This window comes from Cervus canadensis, chromosome 14, assembly GCF_019320065.1.
Source record: "Cervus canadensis isolate Bull #8, Minnesota chromosome 14, ASM1932006v1, whole genome shotgun sequence".
In the NCBI taxonomy this organism is placed as follows: domain Eukaryota; kingdom Metazoa; phylum Chordata; class Mammalia; order Artiodactyla; family Cervidae; genus Cervus; species Cervus canadensis.
Window position 1 is genome coordinate 29,661,176 of NC_057399.1, and position 26,985 is coordinate 29,688,160.

General features: G+C 40.4%; 1 long non-coding RNA gene across 1 annotated transcript in view; it reads left to right on the top strand.

The window, feature by feature from the left end:
• LOC122453366 overlaps positions 1-26,985 on the top strand; it is a 195,847-nt gene that overhangs the window by 139,943 nt on the left and 28,919 nt on the right. Inside the window, exons 3-4 of the long non-coding RNA XR_006273017.1 lie at positions 2,736-2,835; positions 3,648-3,753. This is a non-coding gene — a long non-coding RNA (uncharacterized LOC122453366). The remainder of the gene's footprint in view (positions 1-2,735; positions 2,836-3,647; positions 3,754-26,985) is intronic.

Below are 26,985 nucleotides of genomic sequence, written 5' to 3' on the forward strand. Positions count from 1 at the left end.
ATCCTGGCAGGCTACAGTCCATAGGGTCGCAAAGAGTCAGATGTGACTGAGCACACACAGAATAGCTGCATGTGACTATGCAAAACAATGTGGTGGCTTGAAGCAACAATATGTTAACTACCACAATTTTATGGGTTGTCCGGGTGCTTCCCACTCAAGATGTCTCATACTGTCATTCAAAGACGCCACTGGACTGGCCATCCAAGATGGTGCTCTCACATGGGCGGATGCTGAGGCCGGCTGTTGGCGAGAGATGAGCTGGGACCTTTGACTAGAACACCTGTCTGCAGCCTTTCAAGAAATGTGGCTTTCATTTCTCACAGCATGACAGCTAGTTTCTGAGAGGGAATGTCTCAGGGTGAGCTTTCTAAGAGACCCAAGTGGAGGGTTTTTTATATCCTGAGACTTTTTTATATCCTAGTGTCAGAAGTTCCAGCCTGGCTCTTCCACCTCAAACCTGTCCCACGGATCACTCATATTCAAGGGGAAAGGAATTAGACTCTGCCACCCACTTGATGGGAGGAGCATCATGCATCTACAGAGAGGGAAGGAATTGAGGATGGTCACATTTGGAAATCAGTACACAATTTCATCTCTTCTTTGCATTTTCCTAATGAAATCATTATACATCATTCGTGCCATCATCGTCTTCCCTGGTGGCTCAGATGGTAAAGAATCCGTCTGCAATGAGGGAGACCTGGGTTCGATCCCTGGGTCAGTAAGATCCCTTGGGGGAGGAAGTGGCAACCCACTCCAGTATTCTTGCCTGGGAAAAGTCCCATGGACAGAGGAGCCTGGTGGGCTACAGCCCAAGGGGTTGCAAAGAGTCAGACATGACTGAGCGACTGACACTTTACTTTATGCCACCACTGTCCAGCAGTGTGCTTATTATTATAGTGGAAAGAGCACTGAATTCAGAGTGAGATGGCCAAGACAACAGTTCCAAATCCAAAGCAGGAGCTGGGCTCTGAGGTACGTTTGCATCCTTCTCTAACTCTTGGACTCTCAGGCATTTCCACGCCTTCTTCTCCTACTCCAGATGAGTGCAGAGTTAAAAAGAACTAATCTGCAGTTGTCTCATCTCCATTGTAGATTCTCCTACCCACTAGTTAGGGAAGGGGGAGTGAGCTGGCAAATTTACCTCAAGAATTCAGGAGTGAGCAGAATAGGGCCAAACAAAAATGACTCTTCTTCAGCTATCACAAGAGCTGGAAGACAAGTGGGTGCCTCCTCTTTCAGAGCAGATCAGTTCCCCTGCTCTCCAAAGAGCATCCTCTGGAAGGTGTGAACCGATCAACCTGTACTAATCCCAGATCTGTCACATACTACCTGTGTAATCTTGGACTAGTCACTTTCCAATTTTCTTCTTATAAAATGAGAATAGGCATTTCGGAGGTGCTAGATGATCAAGATATATAAGGTGTATGAAAATGCCATGAATAGTAAAGCCTTGCTGCTGCTACTAAGTCGCTTCAGTTGTGTCCGACTCTATGTGACCCCGTAGATGGCAGCCCACCAGGCTCCCCCGTCCCTGGGATCCTCCAGGCAAGAACACTGGAGTGGGTTGCCATTTCCTTCTCTAATGCATGCATGCATACTAAGTTGCTTTAGTCGTGTCTGACTCTATGCAACTTTATGGACAGCAGTCCACCAGGCTCCTCTGTCCACAGGCAAGAATACTGGAGTAGGCAAGAATACTGGAGTAGGTTGCCATTTCCTTCTCCAATAGTAAAGCCTTAGGTGCAGGTAAAGTACCTCTAACAGAGTTGCCTATATCAAGGCAGACTTCCTCTGTGTAGGGCCAGATTGCAAATATTTTTGGCTTAATGGGCTTGGTGGTCTCTATTGCAACTGTTCAACTCAGCAATTGTAATGAGTATGAAACCAGACTTTGATGTACATAGAGATGATCATACTAAGTAGGGGAGACAGACAAATATCATGTTATCTCTTATACGTGGAATCTAGAAAATGAACATATTTACAAAACAGAAATAGACTCACAGACTTAGAAGACAAACATATGGATACCAAAGGGGAAATGTGGTGGGGGGGAGCAGGCAGATGAATTAGAAGGTTGGGATTAACATAAATATACACACTCATGTATATAAAATAAATAATCAAGCAGGGCCTACATGTATAACTGAGTCACTTTACTGTACACTTGAAGCCAACACAACATTGTAAATCACCTATAAACTCCAGTAGAAAATAAAAATGTTTAAAAAGGATGCCAAAAGATGGTAATACATGAGTGTGGCCAGATATGGCCCTTAAGCCATAGTTTGTAAATGTCTGTTGTAATTTATGGTATCACCTGGGAGAAGAATGGGGAAAAAAGCTGGGCCAAGTAAGCTTCCCATATGTTTTTCCTTTAAGTTCAGACACTGAACAAGGTGAGTTACAAATGTAAAAAAATGGAAAGACACGATTTGATGCTAGCCATTGACACCTGATTTCCTCCTAGAAAAAGAAGAGTAAGAGAAAGTACCCTTACAGGTGCCTGGAAATAAAACGTGAGAATGTGGGACCTTGGGGATGAAGCGATCAGGTGTGTCTGAGAGAGGAGGAGTAACATCCCATTTATTCCAGACAGGATATGACCGTGGGAGTCTACATGATTCTTAGTGTAGCCTGGCCCTGTGGATCCCCAAATCCTCAGGAGGGTTGTTTAACTCATGAAATGTTTAGAGTGAATGATTTGGGTTTTATTTTTCTTTTTGTTGTTTTAGAAACCGGTGAAGAGATTGAGGCCTCATATCTGGTTCATTTGGAGCAGACCCTCAGTATTGTGGGATCTTAGAGCATAAAGGCAAAGAAAATCATAAAAAAGTAAGTTCTAGAAATACTTAGAAATCACAAGGAGGCCTACTGGGCTGTCACAGACCATGGAAATGGGGTGTAGAATCATTTAGCCAGATGTCCAGAGGGCAGGGGCCCCAGCTGGTGTCTCTGGCAGAGACATTGGGCATATCATGATGTAAATAATAATGATTACAGCAGTCTTACAAAACATGCCAAATACTTTCTAATAAAGTGGTAATTAAAGTTCTTTAAAGGTCACTAACCACCCCATTCCACTGATTATGAAAAAAATTCTTTAAAGAAAAATTGTAAGTTATGGGCAGTTTTACCTAGCTTTAAATGAAGGTTTATCCAAATTTTACCTTTCTGGGATGAAACCGTTTTTCTTAGATGATCAGTCCTTTTTGTGAAAAGCTTTCTCATAGATCATATTCTCTGGGATCAGAGTGCCAAACAGCCCAGTGCCAATTTTGGTTTAAAAAAAATTAGAAGTTAGCAATTAATACTGAGCACTTGAAGAAAGAATGTTCGTAATAACCCAAGACTCCAGATAATCCACCATAGGACTGTGACACCTAAATGTGTGTGTTGACGTCTCTGAGGATAAATGGTGCTAAGAGTGTCACAGTCAGCTCTGTGCTCACATAGCCTGGCACGCTGTGTTTAATCTCTGGCTATAAGATTGAAGTGAGCCACCGCTAATGGTGACCAAAGAAAGCATTTCAGAATGTCTTTATTATATAAGAAAGGCACTGTGATAGAGGAGAAAGACTTCTTACTAGGAAATGGGTGATCTGAATTTAAGTATCAATCCTGCTACTTCTTACCTCTGTATCCAGAGTTCCCACCAGATTTTGAAGAACCTCAATTTCATCATCTGCAAGATGGTAATCATACCAATCCTATCATTCATCACCTGACTGCTGTGAGAATTGAATGGGAAAGGTAGGTAAATAAAGCTTTGAAAATTGATATAAAAATACAAGTTCTTTTAAACTGCTACTTGGAATGATATTGAAACTAATTGTTAGGTATTTTAAATGTATTTTCAGGTTTTACTTAGTAGGATTCAAGCATGAGTCTACTTAGAATGTGTGTATTTCAATGTATCACTAGTATATATTAACCATAATTTTGTCTTTGCTTGCAATTCCTTCTCCCAATATTACCAAAGTCTGCAAATGAATGGAATGACAGCAAATGGCAAATTGTGCCTTACATGATCAACACTATTGGTTGTCTCCCCAAGAGCCATCTGTCCTTTCTCCTTTCTCAGTTAATAGAGCCCAGGTTTTATTCATATATCTGTATGTAGATGCACATTGTTAGCCCCCCATTTCAGGGATAAATATTAAGTTTTCAAAGCCAGTCAGAATAACCCCATTTCTTTTGCCAGTAACTGATTAAGGGAAGGGCATGTAGTTCAAATAGGATTGCTGAATGCATAGTAATAAAAACTTGCTGGGCACTTATTGTATGTCAGGCACTTTTTAAAGTACTTTATTAATGCTAATTCCAACAACAAACTCTATGAGGTAAATTGTATGAGTATATAAGTTTTGAAGCTCAGAAAACTGAGAGCCATAGAGGCTTACGGAGAAGGCGATGGCACCCCACTCCAGTACTCTTGCCTGGAAAATCCCTGGTGGGCTGCAGTCCACGGGGTTGTGAAGAGTCAGACATGACTGAGCGACTTCACTTTCACTTTTCACTTTCATGCATTGGAGAAGGAAATGGTAACCCACTCCAGTGTTCTTGCCTGGAGAATCCCAGGGACGGGGGAGCCTGCTGGGCTGCCGTCTATGGGGTCACATAGAGTTGGACACGACTGAAGCGACTTAGCAGCAGCAGCAGCAGAGAAGCTTAAGGAAGTATAAAATTAGAACTAGAATACAAACCCAGATTGTGTGGCTCATTATCCATGCTCTTTGCTATTATGTGATACTGAATTGGAAGTCTCCTGATAGTTTTCTACTGATAGTCTCCAGGATGCATGGAAAAGGTATCCTCAATAACAACAAAAAGATACTAAACAGGGTATGTCCTGCTTCCTTCTGCTAGACATCTAATGATTGCATGTGATGCCCAGAGTACTGGCAGCCATATTGTAACAATGAGAATGCTAAGCAGATACACTAAGAATGACGGAGTAAAAAGATGGAAAAAATCCTGGGTCTTTGATATTGTGTTGAAACACTGATTTTACAAACTCTGAAACTTGCCTACTTGAGTAATTCTTATTCGATAAAATATTTTAATCTTTGTCGAAACAGTTTTGATTTGGAGTCATCTATTACTTGCAGCTTAACACATGCCTTCTGAATTAACACAGACATGCTATTAGGTGCGGTATGTCCAACCAAAGTGATTGACTTGCCTTTGAAGTAGTGGTTTACTGTCACTGGAAATATGTTAAGGATGCTGAAAGGAAATTACAACTTTGGAAGAATAGGTTAGACAAATTGATCCAAGATGTCTTCTGATTCTAGGTTGCTGATTTCAATGAAATTCTAGTTTTTCTCTAACAAGCAGGGTTAGTAAGATGAAAAGTGTTAAAATACAATTGAACAACTTTTTGGAAAAATGTAAATATTTAGAAGATAAAAGAAGAAAAAGTAAATTACTGGAAATGCAGACAGATCCTATGGTTCAGTCAAAGAAATAAAATCAAAAATAACTTGGAGATTCAGGATAAGCCAAACTTAATTTGGGGACTTGCTTCCTCAGTTACATTCTTAAGAATTAAGCAAACAAAATTCCTAGTTCTACATCAGCTACCTACACACTTCTCTTTTCCTTTTGCCTCTGGCTTCTAAAAGAAGAACATGAGGCCTCTTTCCTAATTTCTCTCAAAATCCTTGTTACTTGCCTTCTACTCCCCTACTGAACTGGAACTCCTCAAGCAGTGGTCACTAATAATTGCTTAACTTGCAAATCCTAGGTGGGTTTTCAGCTCTTGACTCATCCAACTTCTTTGTTGCATTTGGCCTCAACTTTCACTTCTTGCTTCACCTTTCATCATCTCTCTCTGAATAACCTCGCTGTCTCCCATTTACACAGGCCCAGTTCTATTTCACCAGCCCAGAGTTTTCTCTTAACTGGAAACTTCCTATTTACAACTGTCTCTTCAGACAGCTTCTGTATATGCCCAGGAAACAGGAGTCATCTTGGTTCCTCTGTCTCTCTCTGCCTTCACATTTCTTCCATATCTTGTCAATTCAAACACCAAAACATGTGCTTCATTTGTCTCTGATCCATTTCTATTGCCTAACTCCAGATCTTTGTCTCTCATCTAGGCTTCCAAATGGCCTGCCCTCAAATTCCATGCAGACCACCAGCATAATAAATCTGAAGTACAGGACTGATGGTACTTTTTCACTTTGGATGATTCCTCATTTGTGTAGGTGACTATTACCTTCAGAATAACACCCATTTTTCTTAAGATATTGCTGCAACTGGCCCCATCCCACTGGTTTAGCCTCAACTCCAGCTGTTCCCTCCACGTACCTTGTGGATTGCTTTTGTGAGATGGCCTGCTTTTCCATCTCTGAGCTGTGCATTCATGCTGTTTCTTTGAGTGAATTGTTTCCATCTACCATTCCTTGACCTGGCAAACACGTTATATCTCAAGGTATACCTCAGATTACACTTCTTCCTTCTTTATCTTACCCACCACCAGGAAGTCTTTAAGCTTTCTATCTATTTCTATAAACATGCCAACACCCAGGCATGCTTGGGAAAAGCAGGAGCTACCTGGATAATGCAATGTATCATCACCCCAAGCTTCCTGGAAGTGCCCAAAGCCTGAGGACCTGATTGCAGCTTAGCTAATGTGTCCTTTTCTGCACATCTTTTGATCTGAAACCAGAAAGCTGGCATTCAATTCTCTGCCATTCAAGCTAGGGGGAAAATGATTATTCTACAAAGAAACAAACTTATCCCAGTCTCATATTTCTGTAAATGGCATAATCAATGGAACAACCATGTAAAGATTTTTTTATAAGAAAAAGTTGTGGCCCAACAATTTTATACCTAACACATTTTTGAATGTGTGTATAAGAATCTCAGAAATCTGAGGGCTAAAATTGAAATGTCACCCATATGTCTGTCCTGAAGAGTTCAAGAGAAGACATGAAACTAGAAGAACTCAGGACTTGAAAAGTTTAGTCATCAAGGAACAATGGTAATCCAGAATTACAATTTTTTAATCAAAATTGAACACAAAGATTAAATTATCTTGATAGAGAAGATGAATTAAAATATTGACTTAATAACACTGACCTGACTATAAAGCCACAGAAGACAAAACAAAACAGAAGACTAAGCTATTCACATTAACTTTGTGATTAAGCATTTTATGAAGTTCTGACCAAGGCATTTAGAAATGTATAAGAAAAACAAATGGAGCACAGATGAGAAAATTATTATGGCACTCTTAAATGTTATTTATGCGAACAGCCCCAAAGAGTCATTTCAATAGAGCTTAGTAAGCCTTATGCGAAATAAATGTACATGTTAAGTATACAAACTCCAGGAGTTTTTCCTGTGTATTAGCAATAACTGATTAGGAAATGTAATAGAGAATTAAACTACTGTAGCTGTAACACTTGGAGGTAAAAATTGAAGAAAAGATAGTTCCTTACTAGAGGGTATAATTTCCAAAAGCAAAGGTAATACTAGGCATGCAAAAGTCAGTCACAAAAAAATAATCATTAATAACAGTAAATAAAGAATTACATATAGGAGCTAACAACAACAACAACAAAAATCTACCCAAACGGAAACTATTTCCAGAAGACTGTCAACTTCTACAGAAGAGGAGAATGACTATAATAAATGGAGAAACAGAAAATCTTAGTCTTAGAAAAATGTTAATACCTCCTCAAATAATTCTTAAACTTAATGAAATCAGATCATTCTCAATATATTTTTTTTTCTGAAACTTCATGATGATGTAAGGCTTACATAAAACCAAAACAAAACAATGAACAAAAAATTATGAGAGATTGGAATAATGAGGGGTGGCTTGGCACCAAGCTATCAAAATGTGTTACAAATCTACAGTAATCAAAATAATATGGCACTGATGTTATCTTCTAACTCTGATTTTTTTTTTCTTTCCTTTTTTCCCTACTGTAATCCTGACCTGCTCAAAAGCATCCTTTTCTATGAAACTTTCTTGGACTACCCAACCTGGAAGTCATTTCCCATAACACATCTGCCTTTCTTTTTGTTCACTGATATCATATTCTTGGCTATATAGCAAAATTTTACATGCCTTTTCTCCCACAAAGTTTACATTCCTTTGTTTTTATTATCTTTGTCCTAATATGTTTTTACCTACAAGATGCAAAAAGTAGTTTTCAGTAACAGTAATGGTAGAGAGCAATGTGAGATTTAATAATACAATGATGCCATAGCTTCAAGATTACATCTGAGGACCACCAATAGCAGCAGTACCTAGGAACTTAGAAATGCAGGATTGCAGGCCCCACCCAGATATGTTGAATCCAAAGCTGCATTTTAACATGATCCTAAGGTGATTTATGTGCACATTAAATTCTGAGGTGCACTGCCCTAAAGAATTTCATGGAATAAAAAATTTCATAACTCTTCTGAAGCAATCACACATAGTTGGCTATCTTCCTGTGCTACAAGCAAGTAGAATTATTCAAATCTTACACTTCCTTGATAGGCAAAAATTTAGTGACACCATAAAGTGCATGAGAAATGTGGGTTCAGAGACTAGGATAAAACTAATGATAAAAGCAGACTCAAGGGGCATGTACAGGGACATTATGAAGAGGGCAGTTCACAGCCTGGAAATGATTTGATGCCTTTTCACTTCTCCTATGTGTATTAGTCACTCAATCGTGTCTGACTCTTTGCGACCCCATGGACCACAGCCCACCAAGCTCCTCGGTCCATGGGATTCTCCAGGAAAGAATACTACAGTGGGTTGCCATTTCCTTCTTCATTCACTTCTCCTATAGGGCTTTCTAATTTCTCTAAGTCTGATCTCCCTACTGAAATATTTCTTTATTATCACTTGCTTCATCTACATTTTAACCTGGGCAACCTAAATCTCACCTCCAACTAATTATCTTCTTAAACAAAACTAATTTTAAACAAAACCTCTCCCCTGTGAGGTCCCCCCACTGTATCAACCTAAGCCACAGCCCCCAGATCATCCACGAGAAGGTGAGTCCCTAGCAGCATAGAGTATAGCTTCCTGGTTCACTTGTTGCATCTGTAGACAACAGAACAGGACCAAGCATACAGCAAGCTTTCAGCAGTTGAGCAGTCAACAGATGAGTCTAAGCAAAACAAATTGGATAACCTTTATTATTCCAGGTCCTTCCACCTGGAATAGTACCTGGAATGATTTACGATCAGTGACATCTCCTTGGAACAGGGCTTATTTTCCCTTGTAAGTTCCTTTTCATCTAATTTCATTGTATCACTACCATCATCACCACCAGCAGCTGGACTGCCACAGTAAAATCTGAGAAACCCTCCCTGCCTCCTTTCTCTGATTCTCTAATCTATCTCCAAGCAAACTTTTTACAGTCTTCTCTTACTCATAGTATTAAATCCAAACATTTTACACTGGCATTGAATTTTTTGAGTCCAAACCCAAGTTTCTTTGGGCTTTGTTTTGTGACTTCCCAAAGGAAACCTTCCTTTTTAGCCAAGATGATCTACTCATGCTTCTTTAGGGTGCATTTCCTGCTGGGATCTATTTTCCTCAAATAAAATGTCTTTCCCTATCATATTTATCTATCAAAGCCTACCCATTCCTCAGGACATGGCTCATTCCATTGTCTCAATGAAACCTAGTACCTGACCACTCTAATCCAGGATTCATAATGGATTCATTCTGGGGGTATCAGTGATCTCTCCCCTGTACTCTCATAATGGGTATCAACTACAATGCCCATCACTTACTATGCATATTCCTTTGAATGTAAATCCTTCTGCATATATGTGGCACATATGGGTAAATAAAGAGAACAGGTTAAGGTGGCCTGAAATTAAAGCCTGTGTTTACCACATAGTAGCATTGGGAATGTCCTTCCCCTCTCTGGGTCTCAGTGTCTCCATCTATAAGAGTGCCTACTTTACAGGACTAAGATATGAACATAAATCACGTACTTTAAAATCCTTTTAGCAGGGTGTCTAGAACACAAAGGGTGTTCAACAATATTGGTATCTCTTCCCAGAACCCCTCCCTTACAGTTGAAGCTAACTTATATTTTTTATGGAAGATGCCCTGGAGAAGGAAATAGCAAACCATTTCAGTATTCTTGCCTGGAAAATTCCATGGACAGAGGAGCCTGGAGGGCTACAGTCCATGGGGCACCGAAGAGTCAGACACGACTGAGTGACTAACACTTTACTATTGAGTTGGCCAAAACGTTCATTCAAGGTTTTTTTGTAAAATGTTATGTGTGCATGTGTGCTGATTCACTTCAGTCATGTCTGACTTCTCGTAGCCCTATGGACCATATAGTCCACCAGGCTTTTCTGTCCGTGACATTCTCCAAGCATGAATGGAGTGGATTGCCTTGCCCTCCTCCGGGGGATCTTTCTGACCCAGGGATCAAACCCATGTCTCTTACATCTCCTGCATTGGCAGGCAGGTTTTTTGTTTTGTTTTGTTTTGTTTTTACCACTAGTGCCACCTGGGAAGCCCCATAAGATGTTATGGAAAACCCCAAAACTTTTGGCCAACCCAGTGTTTCAGTACATCAAAATACTTATTTATTCATTGGTGAGTTGACAAAGGTTATTCATAGACATCAATACAGACTTTCCACTGGAGGATTTCAGGAGCAAAATTTTCTATTCCTTTTGGACCAGACACTAAATACTCCTCTATAAAAGAAAAGTATTAGGGAATATGTGAAAGAGAAGGAGAATATGATTGGGGTCCTGTCTTAGATTACTTACTCTGTCTTTGATAACATATCAAAGGGAGTTGATATGGAGTTTAGTTTTGCCATTACAACTATCCTGAGAAAGGGAGTATGTTTTAAATCAACTGCCCTGTGTAGCTTTGGATAAGGCTTAACCTCTGTAAGTCTCTCTCCTCATTTAATGCTGAGAATTGACCTGATGACCCTTGTTGTCCCTTGGATACTCTGAGGACAGAGATGCTTTGCTGTAGAATACTGAGATTACATTATCTCCTTTATCTTTCATCTGTGAAGCAACACTAAGAAACAGCCTTCATTTAAATAACAAATCTTTATAAGATTTATTTCAGTTTATAGAAGAACAATGCTACCAACAATTCTACCAACCTAAGATAATAGGTTGTAATTCAATTATTATTAAACCCCTAAATTTCCATAGTCATTCTGCAAAAGTGTGATGCCTTATATTTACCAGTAAGTGATGACAATGCTTAATGTCTGACTTACTTAGAGAAAAGGCAAATTACTATGTACTGTTTGAGCAACTTACTCAAAATTAACTATTAGCATAGTGGTCAAACTAAAGACAGCCCATGGATTTCCTAATTCCTATTTCTTAATTTTACTAAACACTGTACATAATCTTTGAGTCTGAATTAGAATTGTTTTAGTATGACAGTTATCAAATATGGCAGGGTTCAAGTGGAATACTATCACTTTTTACCCAGCAGTACAAAAAAAATATTTTCCATTGATCTTATGCATGCTCTGACATGACAGATGATACCGTGCTTAAAATTCACACACACACATTTCCAGCAAATTAACATCTGTGCTCTAGATGACAAAAGATATAAGGGCATATTATACTTGCATTTGTGTAGATCAGTTGGTATTTGGGGGTGGAGAGAAATCCATTGATATTTATTTCCCATCAACCTAATTTCTTTGTTTAAGAGTCTGTGAAAGGCCAGCTTAAGGTCACCCTGTGGCCATAGGTTTCCATTCAGCAACCCATGGGTGGGAGCTGCAGTCACCTCTCAAAGCCTGAGTCCCCAGGCTTCAGCTGGAATCTGCTGAACAAGCTGCAGGGTATGTGTGGGCCTTCACAGAGTCTGCAGCCCCCAAGTTCACTAGCACTGTTTCAGGAGCATCCCATTGACCCAGAAACCTTGGTCACTGTCTTCTCAGGAAAGGCTGGATCTTCCTTTCGCATCCCTCTGTCTCTAGAAGAATTCAGGTATGACTTCATAGAAGAGATCGGGGCCGTATGCTCTGCCCACACTGGACTGCCTGGGCTGGCATCTGCCCACTGGTGGCTGCCTTAGTTTTGCACAAGATGACAGTGTCCATGGGACACAGGAACACTGCAGGGCACCTGTGTTACAGAGCCAGGGGGCATGTCGGACGCCCCTGAGAGACTGGGGGTCTGCCCTGGGATTGCCGTCTCCCACGTCAGAAGTTCTCAGCAAGCTGCTTGGAGCTGGTCATACAGGGTTCTAGGTGTTGATAGTTATCAGTGGATGAGCCTCTTCTGGCAACAGCCAACCTCAGGGCAGCATAGGGGCCGGTACACTTAGGGGATGAGGCGTGACATCAGCTGTGTCTATCTGCAAGTCAAGGCTGGTACTGCCCAAATGCGTTTACAGGAATTTGAGGGTACTCTTCTCTTTTATCTGAGAGACACAAGGCTTTATCTGAAAGACACGTTGGAAAGGGTTTCCTTTCTCAGGGCAGCATGGAAGGGCTTCTGTTTGTTTTCACTCACTTTACTCAGACCAGACTCCTAGCACGTATGAATGAAACCTGAGGTCAGGGACCAGACACATCTGTTAGACTTGGACCATGTGCCCTCAGTCTCATGAAAAAAGCTGGTTGTAGAGGCTAGAAGCAGCCCCACATTCATGAGACCCTTGCCCATCAGGGTGTACATTTATCTTAGAACCAACCAGGATAATTTTTGAATAGATAAAAATACTGTCTCTGTTGCTAGAGATGCCTGGATCAGAATGCGGGAAAGAGGAGTGCAGTCCTTCTTATATTATTTCCCTCTGCAGTGAAGGATCAGATCATCAGTGTGCTTAAGGAAACAGTGACTCAGCAAATTTCTCTCTCCTATCCTGTGCTGTGGATGGTGACTGCAGCCATGAAATTAAAAGACATTTGCTCCTTGGAAGGAAAGCAATGACAAACCCAGACAGCATATTAAAAAGCAGAGACACCATTGTTCTGACGAAGGTCCATGTAGTCAAAGCTATGGTTTTTCCAGTAGTCATGCATGGATGTGAGAGTTGGACCATAAAGAAGGCTGAGTACTCAAGAACTGATGCTTTCAAATTGTGGTGCTGAAGAAGACTCTTGAGAGTCCTTGGACTGCAGGGATATCAAACCAGTCAATTCTAAAAGAAAAAAACCCTGAATATTCATTGGAAGGACTGATGCTGAAGCTGAAGCTCCAAGACTTTGGCCACCTGATGCGAAGAGCTGACTCATTGGAAAAGACCCTGATGCTGCGAAAGATTGAAGGCAGAAGAAGGGGACAACAGAGGACAAGATGCTTAGATGATATCACCAACTTGACGGACGTGAATTTGAGCAAACCCCGGGAGATAGTGAAGGACAGAAGAGCCTGGCATGCTGAAGTCCATGAAGTCACAAAGAATTGGACACAGCTCAGTGACAGAACAAGAACATCCTGTCCTGGGCACAGGGGCAAATGATGAAAGAGGGACAGGGAAGACTTCAGCCTCATCACAGGTGCTAGCCCTCCTCTGGTCAGCATTCTCTCTCCCTCATCACCCTCTTTCTTCTGCCAAAGTTAGCACACTGGATCAGTAGGTACAGAAGTTATGTGTGACCCTTCCTTGGGCTGGACACTCATCTGGCCAGAGAAACTAACAGGCTAGGAATTCCAACTGGGCCTGGTTGTATTTTGCCCATGTCTGTTACAGTATATGGTGCATTCACTTGAAGTGAGTGACAGAGCTATTTAATGTTACAGTTTGTTTGTCTGATGCCCCCACCCAAATACCACACATAGTGTCATGTGCTAACACAAAAAAACATTGGCAAACAGTCTCAACTTGGTTAACAATTCATGAAATATAAGAGGAACACTTTCAAATTGGATTTGAATGCCACTGTTCCCAGGATGGCAGAAAAGGCTGGAAGCATTTGGAGATATACATGGGCTTCCCTGGTGGCTCAGGTAGTAAAGAATCCACCTGCAATCCAGGAGACCTGGGTTCAATCCCTGGGTTGGGAAGATCCCCTGGAGAAGGGAATGGCTACCCACTCCAGTATTCTTGCTTGGAGAAGCCCCATGAACAGAGGAACCTGGTGGGCTACAGTCCACAGTGTCGCAAAGAGTTTGACATGACTGAGTGACTTTCACTTTCATGCTGCTGCTGCTGCTACTGCTAAGTCACTTCAGTCGTGTCCAACTCTGTGCGACCCCATAGACGGCAGCCCACCAGGCTCCCCTTCCCTGGGATTCTCCAGGCAAGAACACTGGAGTGGGTTGCCATTTCCTTCTCCATACCCCTTAATAAACTCCATCATCTTATTCAGGAAGAAATAGAGGCAGAAAGATAAAGTGACCCCCCCCCCCACACAAGGACTCACACAGCCACTTAGGACAAGGACTAGAGCTAGAATCTTTAGCCCCCACCTGCCTTCCAACCCTGGGCTCTTCCAGCCCAAGCTGTTGCCATATATTCAGTTTTACTGCAGCTTCAAAAATCCAGCCCCTCAAAACCTTTCCTGGAATTGGACTTCTGAGCCTAAAAGGATTTAATGTACGCTTTTGGGAAGGGAGAGCCACAAGCTGTCTAAGTGGTTTGATCCAGTTCGCCAATATTTACACCGTAGGATAATCTGCATTAACTTCATAAATAATGTAAATTCCTCCAAAGTGAGTTAACCGTGAACTACGTGGTCTTTGAAAAAAAAAAAAAAATCCATGTTACGCCTCCACCCTGGCAGAGTTAACAACACCACGGAGGACCGAAGGTAACCCTGGGTTGTAGTCACCGCTATTGACCATCCTAAGTGTGACTATTTTTAAAGTACTGTACGCCTCGTTAAGCTGTGCTCTGAAAATGAGAAATTTGCTTTAACTGCATTGTTTTGAATTGCTGAGAGAAGAATCTATCAACCACAAGGTGCCCTGCTGCTGAACTCAGCCAAAAAGCTGTTAATAACTCCAGCAGATGTTTCAGCTTTTGAGGCCAATAGACTGCCTCCCTCCCTCCCCGCCCTCCCCTTTCCAGAATGCGATGCCAATAGGACTGAACTCCACCGTCTGTGGTTGCCGCCACTGCGGCTGCCGCCGCTGGGGCCAGTGGTCCCGCTGCTGCTGAGGAATGATTCTTTCAACAACCAGTGGCAACAGAACCTCAGCCCTTTAAGGTCAGAACATCGTTGCTTTTTACCATCAGAAGTCGAAATCTTTGGAGGTGGAAATGAAGGAAGAGCTCAGAATTGGTATTTCTGGTTGGTTTTGCCTGCCATCATGGCCAGTCATCTTGTTTGGCTTGTTGTGGTTCCTCCCAGCCCTAAATGCCCGTCTCTCGGACTAATCAGCATGTCGGCTTGCTGGGTGGAGGGTCACTCGTACACGAGGGTCCCTCTGGTCCTGGAGAGAGGATGTTGGGTTGGCAGCTTTATGAAGGAGGCCTCTGTGTTGCTCAGGTTTGTGGGCTTGTCTGTCTGATACGTGAGGCTCATGATGCCCTGACCTGAGCAGTCCTGCAATATTAGGAGTATATATTATAAATACAGCTACATCCCTGTGAGATAGCTGGAATGTGAGGGCATACGGGGCCCCCCGCAGGCCCAGGTGGGGAGGTGCCAACATCTCTGGACTGAGATAAACCCGACATCTTAACCTGAAGCTAAATGTATGTTCCAAGGCTTTCCAAATGAGAAGAAATTGGAAAATAAGAGGAAAGGGAAGATCATACTCCCTCCTCTCCCCCGACTCTCCCGCTCCACCACCGCCACCTCCCACTCACTTATTTGAAAGAAAGTGCTTTAAGGCACCCCAGTGGCAGCAGGGTGACCAAGAAAACACAGGTGCACCACATTTACAGAATATCACGTTGGCGAGGAACTCGTCTGAACTGCACGTCTACACATATCATCACACAGAGAACTGCCGTTTCCAAGAGGGGAAGAATTGAGAGGCAGAATTAAGTTCATAAATATTTTGTTTCCTTATTTTGGTGTAACACAAAGGCAGACTATGCCAGACTCTGTGGACCTCTATTGTCAGCTTCAACATTTGCCAGCCACAGTAATTCAGCCCCAAAAATCTCTGCTCTATGCCACACTGGCTATAAAAAGTAAGTACTTTCTCCCTGGTGCCACTGTCGCCATGCTGTTTACATCTTCTCAGCACTGTGTGTTTCTCTTTATCAGGAAGAGCTCAGGAATTTGATATTAGGCTTAAAAAAAAAACTGGATGAAGTAATAGATTCCACTGTGACTTGGTCTACATCCTTTTCAGTACACTTGCAGAGTGCTCATTAATGTGAATGGAATTTGCACATATGTATTGAAGGGAAAGCATTGTTGCCCCACCTGTGTATTCTTTATTTTCTTATCAGACCAAGCACAACATTGTACAACTGGGAGTCCAATGGCATCTCTTTTTATTTTTTTAATTCTGAAGCATAAGTAACTCAGGGTAAAAATGATTCACTCTGAAATGTGGTGTCCCCACCAGCAAATGGGATGAGCATTCCTGCTTAGACAACTATGATTCCAAGAAGTCAATACCAGACAAGGATTCTTTAGTAAAATAAGCAACCAATGTGGTGATAATAAGATAGGCTAAAAGAAAAACACAAAAACTCCCTACTGAATCAGTAGAAAATACATTCTCATTATTTTTTTTTAAATTCTGTATTAATCTACCCATATGCATCTCCAGAGGGGTGAAAACACAAGATGAGGAAAAGAGAATCAAAAATAATCATGGCTGAGTTGAGATTCAGACCTGCCAGCAGTGAATATTGGTAAAAGGCATTACTAAACTATATGGAGATGTCTGAGGCCCATTTAAATCCAGGCCATATACTTCATTAGGTCTTGAACTTTATCTGGAATCTTCCATTGCAAGAGATGATTTCCAAGCTATTTTGTTCTTGATTATTTCCAGTCCAAGTAAAATGGACAATAAAAAAAAAAAAGACGTTTCTATGCTATTTCCATGATGGATGTTCATGACCAAAATAACTCTACCATCTGATGTATTTCACAGTTTTAAGTTAAAACAGACCTGGTATAATATGCTTGTACATCTGGCTCAGGTGCTTCAGTTGCCATATGTTTGTGAAATAATCCAAGGAGATGTTACAATTGCACGTTCCCCTTGGGACCTGAATAAAATGTGCCCACAAAGAGTTACCTAATTATTCATTCCTGCCAGCAACATCCTTGCCTAATAATAAGGGGGTGCTTAAAATGAGACAATAGTGCTTTCAATCTTGAGAGATGTCAGTGCCACTTATTGTTTCAAAAACAGAAAGTCTTTCGCATTTTTTTTAAATAGGAAAAAATATCCTTGGCCTTTAAAGCAAATAAAATACTCTGCAGGTGGTATATTTGGTATTCTTATGGGAGCAAATTCTGTCATGCTGATCAAGGCAAGCATGCCCCCAAAATCACTGGCTGAAAGCCCGTGTAGCCCCAATGGAAATTAGTGACCCCAAGATTGATGGTCCCTAAGAAATTACTGCTCAGGTAACACTACATGTTTATGGAAAACTTTATAATTGGCAAATTGCTTTCATATATGTTACCATATTTAATTCTTACAACAACCTTCTAAAACATACAAGGCATACCATATTTGGTCTTGCCAGTTGATGTACCGATTCTTCATAGCATTAATTAGCCAGAATGGTGAGCATCTTTTTAAAACTTAAAAAACATCTTTTAGTCTCAACCAATGAACACTAGTTGTCGTAATGCTTAGTTCTCACGGTAGGTCATTGACGATCTGCCTTCTTTCCTCTCTTCCTGCTACTTACACAATCCTTTTATTCCATGACTCTCTTTCTTTTCTTTTTAATGATTCTCTTTTGATTCAAAATGAAAATTTTCAGTTTTTTTCAAGGGTTAAAAAAAAAGGAGAGGAAATTAATGATTAAAATACAGGCTGACCATGAAGATACAAATTTTAATGTAGGCTAGGACAAAGTTCAGATAAATAAATCATGCTCTAGACCTAGCTTAGCCCACCATTAAACCAATTTAAAGGAATGTGGCAAAGATGAGGATATCACCCAATAATCCTCTATTAGTGTGTTAATTGTATATTGACTGAAGTCACAAATTATGTGGAGAATTGTATTTACACAGCATTAGGCTAAAAGACCCTACATAGCCAGATTAGGTTAAAAGTTCTTTTTCCCTAGAATGTAAACCTCAGAGTCAAATAGGATACCAGGATGAAAGATAGGGAGGAGACTGGCCTCAGGTCACCCAGTTTGTAAGTGGGTGTCAATGCCCAGACATCTGCCTTCAACATGCTGGTTCAAAACAACAGTTTGTTTGTATGTTTATTGAAGTATAGTTGACATTACTTTCAAGTACATAACATGATTTGATGTTTTTTATGGATTATACTTCATTTAAGATTGTCATAAAATATCAGTTGTATTCCCTGTCCTGTATATTACATCCTTGCATCTTATTTATTTTATAAATAGTAATCTGTACCTCTTAATCCTCCACCCCTGTCTTATCCTTCCCCTTGCCTCTCTCCCTACTGGTTACTTGCTTGTTCTCTATAACCATGAGTCTGTTTCTGTTTTGATATAGCCAAGAAACCTAAAGCATCCTAAATGGATGGATCCTAAATGGAAGCAACCTAAAGATCCATTAACAGATGAACAGATAAAGAAAATATTTTAAATGGATGCAATGAAACATTACTCAGTCGGAAAAAAAAAGAATAAAATTTACCAATTGCAACTATCTGGATGAACCTGGAGGGTATGCTTGTACTTATTTTACTTATTCTTAGTGAAATAAGCCATACAGAGAAAGACAAATACTGTTTGTTTTCAGTTATATATGGAATTAAAAAAAGAAAACAAAAGAATGTAACAAAATCTTAACAAATTTTGATTGCTCAATATGTGATTTTTTCCCGTATATATATTCCCCATGAGAAGAGACAATTACTGTAAGGAAGTGACTGACCTGACCGTTAGTCTCTTACTGGGGTGAGGGAAATTTTTAAAAAAGTTTGTAGACGAAGGTGACAAATCGTTTTGCTGAGAAACAAAACTCCACAAAATCGTCCTTGTTCACATATCCTGCAACCAGGAGGAGAAAGCGGTGATAGTTTAAAGAGGTCCGTGCATTCTTGGCCTCAGTTTATGACGAATCTTAGACGACTGTCTGTAGAGTCAGTGAGAGCTGAGGGCTCTATTATCGGAAGCTGAAACCCATCTTCTCTTTCTGTTTAAATTGAAGTGTAGTTGATGTACCATACTGTGCCAATCTCTGCTGTACAATGAAATGACTCAGTTTTACACATATATACATTCTTTTTTAAAAAATACTCTTTTCCATTATGGTTTATCCCGGGAGATTGGATATAGTTCCCTGTGCTATAAAGGGAAACCTATTGTTTATTCACTCTAAATATTAAAGAGAATAGTTTGCATCTACCAACCCCCGATTCCCAGTCCATCTCTCTCCCTCCTCCCCTTCCCTTGGCAATGTGAGTTTGCTTCTGTTTTGCAGGTAGGTTCATTTATCCCATATTTTAGATACCATATATAAATGGTATCATATGGTATTAGTCTTTCTCTTTCTGACTTACTTCACTTAGTATAATAATCTCTAGTTGCATTCATGCTGCTACAAATGGCATTATTTCATTGTTCTGTATGGCTGAGCAGTATTCCATTGCATATATGTACCACGTCTTCTTTATCCATTCATCTGCTAATGAACATTTAGGTTGTTTGCATTGAAACCCATCTTCTTGAAGGATAGTGTCTCAGCAGAGCATATGCACAGACCTCATCCAATCCCTTTTCCAACACCTACTTCAGCTAATTCATTGAAGTAGTTAGACGTGGTCAAGGATATTCACAGCCATGATCTAAAGTTCTTAAAAATAAATACATGTCCTAGTGGTGGTTTGGCAAATGCATTCTTATTATAGCATAAGTTGTGGTCAGGATACATCCCAGTCTGTCTCAGGTTGTTTGTGTTAACCAGGTGGGTGCATGCATGCATGCTCAGTCGCTTCAGTCCTGTCCGACTCTTTGCAACCCTGTGAACTGTAGCCCATCAGGCTCCTCTGTCCATGGGATTCTCTGGGCAAGAACACTGGAGTGGGTTCCATGCCTTCCTCCAGGGAATCTTCCCAACCCAGGGACTGAACCCGCATCTCCTGCATTGAAGGCAGATTCTTTATCCACTGAGTCACCTGGGAAGCCCAACCAAGTGTGTATTCCTAATTTTAATTTTGGCAAAGCATGCTTTGAGACTCCCTAGGCAAATTTTTTCTCACTCATTGAAATGATATAGTTTTTAAAAATATATACATTTTCTTTAACTAAATATTTGTTGAGTACCTACTAGTATACTACATGCTATGTATACAAAGTTGAGAAAGCAAGTTTCTGCTCTCAAGATATTTGAACAAGTGAAGAATCAAACTTGCAAACAGGCAAATACAATGAGATTTACTAAATTGGGTGATCCACAAAGATGAGTGGCAGATTAGGATAACATATTTAAATCTGTCCTGGAAAACTTCCCAGAGGAAGAAGAAACATGAATATGTGTTTTCCAGACAGACAAAAGATTTTAAAGTGTATGCTGTGAGTAATGAGAGGCCAATGATCAATTGTAAGCAAAGGAGTAATATAATCAAATTTTTGTGTTTGATCTCTGGGGCTACTGCAAAGAGGAATTGGAAATGGGAATTTCTGGAAACTGAGCAAATGTCATGAGATGTATTGCAGCAGTTAAGGGACTTGATGGACCTATTCAAATAGACTGGTGGTCCCATTAGAGATGAGAGGTATAATAGGAGAAAAATAAATTAAAAATGCATTATTTTGGAATGTGAGAAAGGAGTCAAAGGCTTCCAGACTATTGGCTTGGGTACTAGAGGAAGGGTCTAGAATTCATTAATATACAAAATAAAGGAGAGAATGCAGGTTTTGTGGAGTAACAGGGATGAGCATGAAAAGAGACACATGTTCAGTTCTGGATGGACTGTGGAATGTCCAGGTGGAATGGTTTAGAAAACAGTTTGGAGGAGAACAAGGTGGCAGAGGAGCAGGTGGACGTGGAGTACATCTCTCTCCATGGATACATCAGGAATACATCTTCAGACACAAATGTACACAGAACACCAGCTGAGAGGGGGCAGGAGTGCCTGACCAGTGGAAAAGAATATATAGACCCATGCGAAACTTGGTACAATGAAGGAACTAGGGCAAAAAACAGGAGTGCTAGTAGCATTGGACCTGCCCTCAGTGGGTGGGGGAACTGAAGCAGGGTTTCGAGCCCCACATTGGGTCAACTCTGAGTCAGAGGAGAAACATTTAAGGCTGAGAGTGAAACAGCTGATCCGTGGCACCCTAAATGGAATGAGAATCAGACAGTCCTTGATGCAGCCATACATACCCGGGACAGGGACACAGATCCCCTGGAAGGCGCAGCAGCTGGGAGCTGGAGTTTAGGGATTATGGAGCAATCCCAGGGCGAGCGCTGCTGTTGACTGTGAAGAGAGGAATCAAGGGGATGTGAGGGAGGAGACTGTTGTGGGAAATGCCTGTGGAGGAAAGCCAGGCAGCCATGGAAGCAAGGCGATACTGCTGAGGTACGCATAGGGGATGGAGCCATCACCATAGCTTCTCTCCCCACACGCCAACATTGGCAGCTGAACAGTAGAGAGGCTGGCCCATCAAACACCTGATGCGCTGAACTAGAGTAGGACCCCACTCAGGGTGCCCCTTTAAGTGCCTGACGTGCCAATTACAGAGTAGGACCCCAGCCAGGGGGACCCTCTATGTGGCTGATGCAGGAAACAACTGAGGAGGACCCCAAGCAAGGGAGCCCACTAAGTGCCTGAAACGGGCGGAGCTGCGGAGAAAGACTGGCCAGAGAGGCCTTTTGATCGCCAGCTACAAGAGGCTCGAAAAAAGACTCTCATAGGGATAGGGCCATGACTCCTGTGGCGGAGGCAGCCCGTGTCCCTGCATGCTTGGCACTGCCAGGGTCCCTGCAAGCCAAGCAGCTGCACCACCTTCATGCTCAACTCTCACTGGGGCAGAGCTGACACAAGCAAAAAGTCTTGAGCCTATGCACACAGGGTCACTTTGGCAGTGTCCAGCTCTGTGACCCTGCAGACTGTGGCCTGCCAGGCTTCTCTGTCAGGGAGCGAGAGTTGCTGCCAGAACCCCTGCGACCCAAGCAGCTGCACCACCTCCACACCTGGCCCTCACAGGGGCAAACCCAAGTCCTCCAGGGCAGCCTCAGGAGCAAATCCCAGTGGACAACCCACAAGCAGAGGTGGAAATAAAACCACAACTGAAACCCAGGGGCAGTGTGACTAAGGAAGAAGACCCAAAACCTTTGTACCATCTGTACAAAGCTGCGGATTAAATCCACACAATCAACTAGGCACACTCTGTATCTATGGAATATATAAAAGGTCATTGAGAGCTCCCACAAAAGAAAACACACTAGTTCAGATAGCTGTGGACATTGGAGGCAAGAACACAGAGGAGAAGGAACAGACTAAAATCTGAGCTGCCCCCCCAGCAGGTCCAGAGATCAGCATAGTGTTGGAGAGCATCCTAGGGAAGTGAGTTGGACTGTGACTCCCAGCGAGGGAAAGGACTCTCACAGCAGTGACTCAAGAAAAGCATTTATTATTATGTTTTGACTGCTTCTGTAGATTCTTTTGGATTTTTTCTTTTCTTTCCTTTTATCCCCCCTCTGTTGTAGTTGTCGATTTTATTGGCACTCTGAAATAGAATTAAGCTTTTGAGCTTTTTTTTTTCTTTTTTTCTCAGTCACATTTTTTTTATTGTTGTTATAAACCTCTGCCTTGACATTGGGCTTTTGCAGTTCTGGGGAGTTTTCCTTTTCTCCTATATTCTTTCTTCTCCCTTTTTTATAATTTTAACTTATAATTTTTTAAACCTATTATGTTGTTTCTATATTTATTCCTTTGTTTGCCTTTCCTACTGTTCTTTTCCCCTTGCAGTTAATCTTTAATACATATAAATCTTCTTCATCTACCTCTGTTTAACTTTGCATATCTATTCTTTCTTTCTTTTCTTTCTTTCCTTTCCTCTCAATGTATTTCTTAGTTTTGTTTTCATTTCTTTATTCCCCACTTGGCACCTTGCTTTAGCTTTGTTTGCCAATTTGTACTTTAGTTAGTTTTGTTCTTAACTGGTAAATATAACTTTTTATTTCCTTTGTTCGCTGGGTCAGTCTATTGTACTTTACTTTTGTTGTACTATTTTGACTTTGCTCATGGGTGTATATGTATATGTGTGTATTCCATTAATTATTATTTGCCTGATTTTGTAACTGCCATTTGTCTGGGGTTCATCTTTGCTTTCTTGTTTTGGGATATTTGTTTTAATCTCACTTAATGCCATAACAAACCACTTGAGGAATCTTTGTTCCTGACCAGAGATCAAGCCCTGAGCCTTTGAAGTGGGAGCACTGACTCCAAGACCATAGACTACTAGAGAACTAACCCTAGGGAGTATCAAATAGTGAGAACTCACACAAAGGAAACCACTTGAAAACAAGACCCAGCATCACCCAACCACCAGTAGCAGCCTGTCTCATCTAAACAACAAACAAAACAAAAATACACACCCAATCATCAGCAGACAGGATTACCACCTCACTCAGCCTTCCCATCAGAGGAAAAACAAACAAACAAAAACTTAGCACAAATCTCACCCTATATGAAACTTACACAAACCACTGGACCAACCGTAGGAGGGCAGAAACCAAAAGGAAGACAGAACTCAACCTTGAAGCCTGGGAAAAGGAGACCTCAAACATAATAAGTTAAAAAAATAATAATAAAAAGGCAGAGAAATACTACACAAATGAAGGAACAAACTGGAGACACAGAAGTCCAAATAAATGAAGAGGAAACAGGCAGACTCCCTGAGAAAGAATTCAGAATAATGATAGTAAAGATGATCAAAAACCTTGAAAACAAAATGGAGAAAATGCAAGAATCAATTAACAAAGACCTAGAAGAATTAAATACTAAACCTTCGGAGACAGCACAATTACTGAAATTGAAAATACTCTAGAAGGAATCAATAGCAGAATATCTGAAGCAGAAGAATGAATCAGTGAGCTGGAAGATATAATGGTGGAAATAACTTCTGAAGAGCAGAAGAAAGTGAAAAGAATGAAAAGAACTGGGGATAGTATCAGAGACCTCTGGGACAATATCAAATGCACCAACATTCAAATTATAGGGGTCCAAGAAGAAGAAGAGGAAAAGAAAGGGTATGAGAAAATTTTTGAAGAGATTATAGTTGAAAATTTCCCCAACATGAAAAAGGAAATAGTCCATCAAATCCAAGAGGCACAAAGAGTCCCATTCAGGATAAACCCAAGGAGAAACACACCAAGACACTTACTAATGAAACTAACAAAGACTAGACACAAAGAAAGAATATTAAAAGCAGCAAGGGTGAAGGAACAAGTAACATACAAGGGAAACCCCATATGCTTAACAGCTGATCTTTCAGCGGAAACTCTGCAGGTCAGAAGGGAATGACAGGATATATTTAAAGTACTGAAAGGGAAAAATCTACAACCAAGGTTATTGTACCCAGCAAGGATCTCACTCAAAATTGATGGAGAAATAAAAAGCTTTTCAGACAAGCAAAAGTTAAGAGAATTCAGTACCACCAAACCAGCCTTACAACAAATGTTAAATAGACTTATATAGTCAAGAAGTACAGAGAAGAAAACAGATCTACAAAATCAACCCCAAACAATTAAGAAAATGGCAATAGGAACATATATATCAACAATTACTTTAAATGGAAATGGATTAAATGCTCCAACCAAAAGACACAGACTGGCTGAATGGATATGAAAACAAAGCCCATATTCATGCTGTCTACAAGAAACCCACTTCAGACCTAAAGACACATATAGATTGAAAGTGAGAGGATGGAAAAATATATTCCATGCAAATGGGAAACAAAAGAAAGCTGGAATAGCAATCCTCACATCAGACAAAATAGACCTTAAAATAAAGAAGATTACAAGAGATAAGGAAGAACACTACATAATGATCAAGGGATCAATCCAAGAGGAAGACATAATAATTGTCAATATCTATGCACCCAACACAGGAGCACCTCAATACAGAAGACGAACACTAACAGACAGAAAAGGAGAAATTTACAGAAACACAATAATAGTAGGAGACCTTACCACCCAGTCACACCAATGGACAGATCATCAAAACATAAAATTAATAAGGAAACACAAGTCTTAAATGATCCATTTGATGAGATGGATCTTACTGATGTCTTTGGGATATTCCCTCCAAATGCAGAAGAATATGTCTCCTTCTCAAGCACACCTGGAACATTCTCCAGGATAGACCACATCTTGGGTCACAAATCAAACCTCAGTATATTTAAGAAAACTGAAATCGTATCAAGCATCTTCTCCGACCACAATGCTATGAGACTAGATATCAATTACAAGGAAAAAAAAGCGTAAGAAACACAGATACATGGAGACAAAACAACACGTTTCTAAATAACCAACAGGTTCCTGAAGAAATAAAAAGGGAAATAAAAAAAATCTCTAGAAACAAATGACAATGAAAACACGACAACTCAAAACCTATGGGAGGCAGCAAAATCAGTTCTAAGAGGGAAGTTTATAGCAATACAATCCTACCTCAAGAAAAACATGAAATAGACAACCTAACTTTACACCTAAAACAACTGGAAAAAGAAGAACAAAAAACCTGAAATTAGTAGAAGGAAAGAAATCATAAAGATTCAAGCAGAAATAAATGAAAAAGAAATGAAAGAAACAGTAGTAAAGATTAACAAAACTAAAAGCTTTGTTCTTTGAAAAGATAAACAAAATTGACCAATCTTTAGCCAGACTCATCAAGAAAAAACTAGAGAAGAGTCAAATCAACAAAACTAGAAATGAAAAAGCAGAGGTTACAATAGACAATGCAGAAATACAAAGGATTATAAAAGACTATTTTGAACAACTATATGGCAATAAAATGCATAACCTGGAAGAAATGGACAGATTCTTATAAGAGGTCAATCTTCCATGACTGAACCAGGAAGAAATAGAAATTATGAACAACCCAATTACAAGCACTGAAATTGAAGCTGTGATCAAAAATCTCCCAAAAAACAAAAGCCCAGGACCACATGGCTTCACAGGAGAATTCTATCAAACATTTAGAGAAGAGCTAATGCCTATCCTTCTAAAACTCTTTCAAAAAATTGCAGAGGGAGGAACACTTCCAAACTCATTTTATGAGACCACCATCACCTTGATACCAAAACCAGACAAAGACAACACAAAATAAGAAAACTACAGGCCAATATCAGTGATGAACACAGATGCAAAAATTCTGAACAAAATTTTAGCAAACAGAATTCAGCAACCTATCAAAAAGCTCATACACCATGATCAAGTTGGGCTTGTTCCAGGAATGCAAAGATTCTTCAGTATACACAAATCAATAATGTGATATGCCATATTAAGAAATTGAAAGATCAAAACCATATGATAATCTCAATAAATGCAGAAAAAGCCTTTGACAAAATTCAGCAACAATTTATGATTAAAACTCTTAAAAATTTTAATCTACTTTGAACCTGCCTCAACATAGTTAAGGTCATATATGATAAGCCTACAGCAAACATTATTCTCAATAGTGAGAAACTAAAAGCATTCCCCCTAAGATCAGGAACAAGACAAGGGTGTCCGCTTTCAGCACTATTATTCAACATGGTTCTGAAAGTCCTAGCTACAGCAATCAGAGAAGAAAAAGAAATAAAAGAATCCAGATCAGAAAAGAAGAAATAAAGCTCTCACTGTTTGCAGATGACATGATACTGTACATAGAAAATCCTAAAGACAGTATCAGAAAATTACTAGAGCTAATCAGTGTATTTAGCAAAGTTTCAGGATACAAAATCAATACACAGAAATCACTTGCATTTCT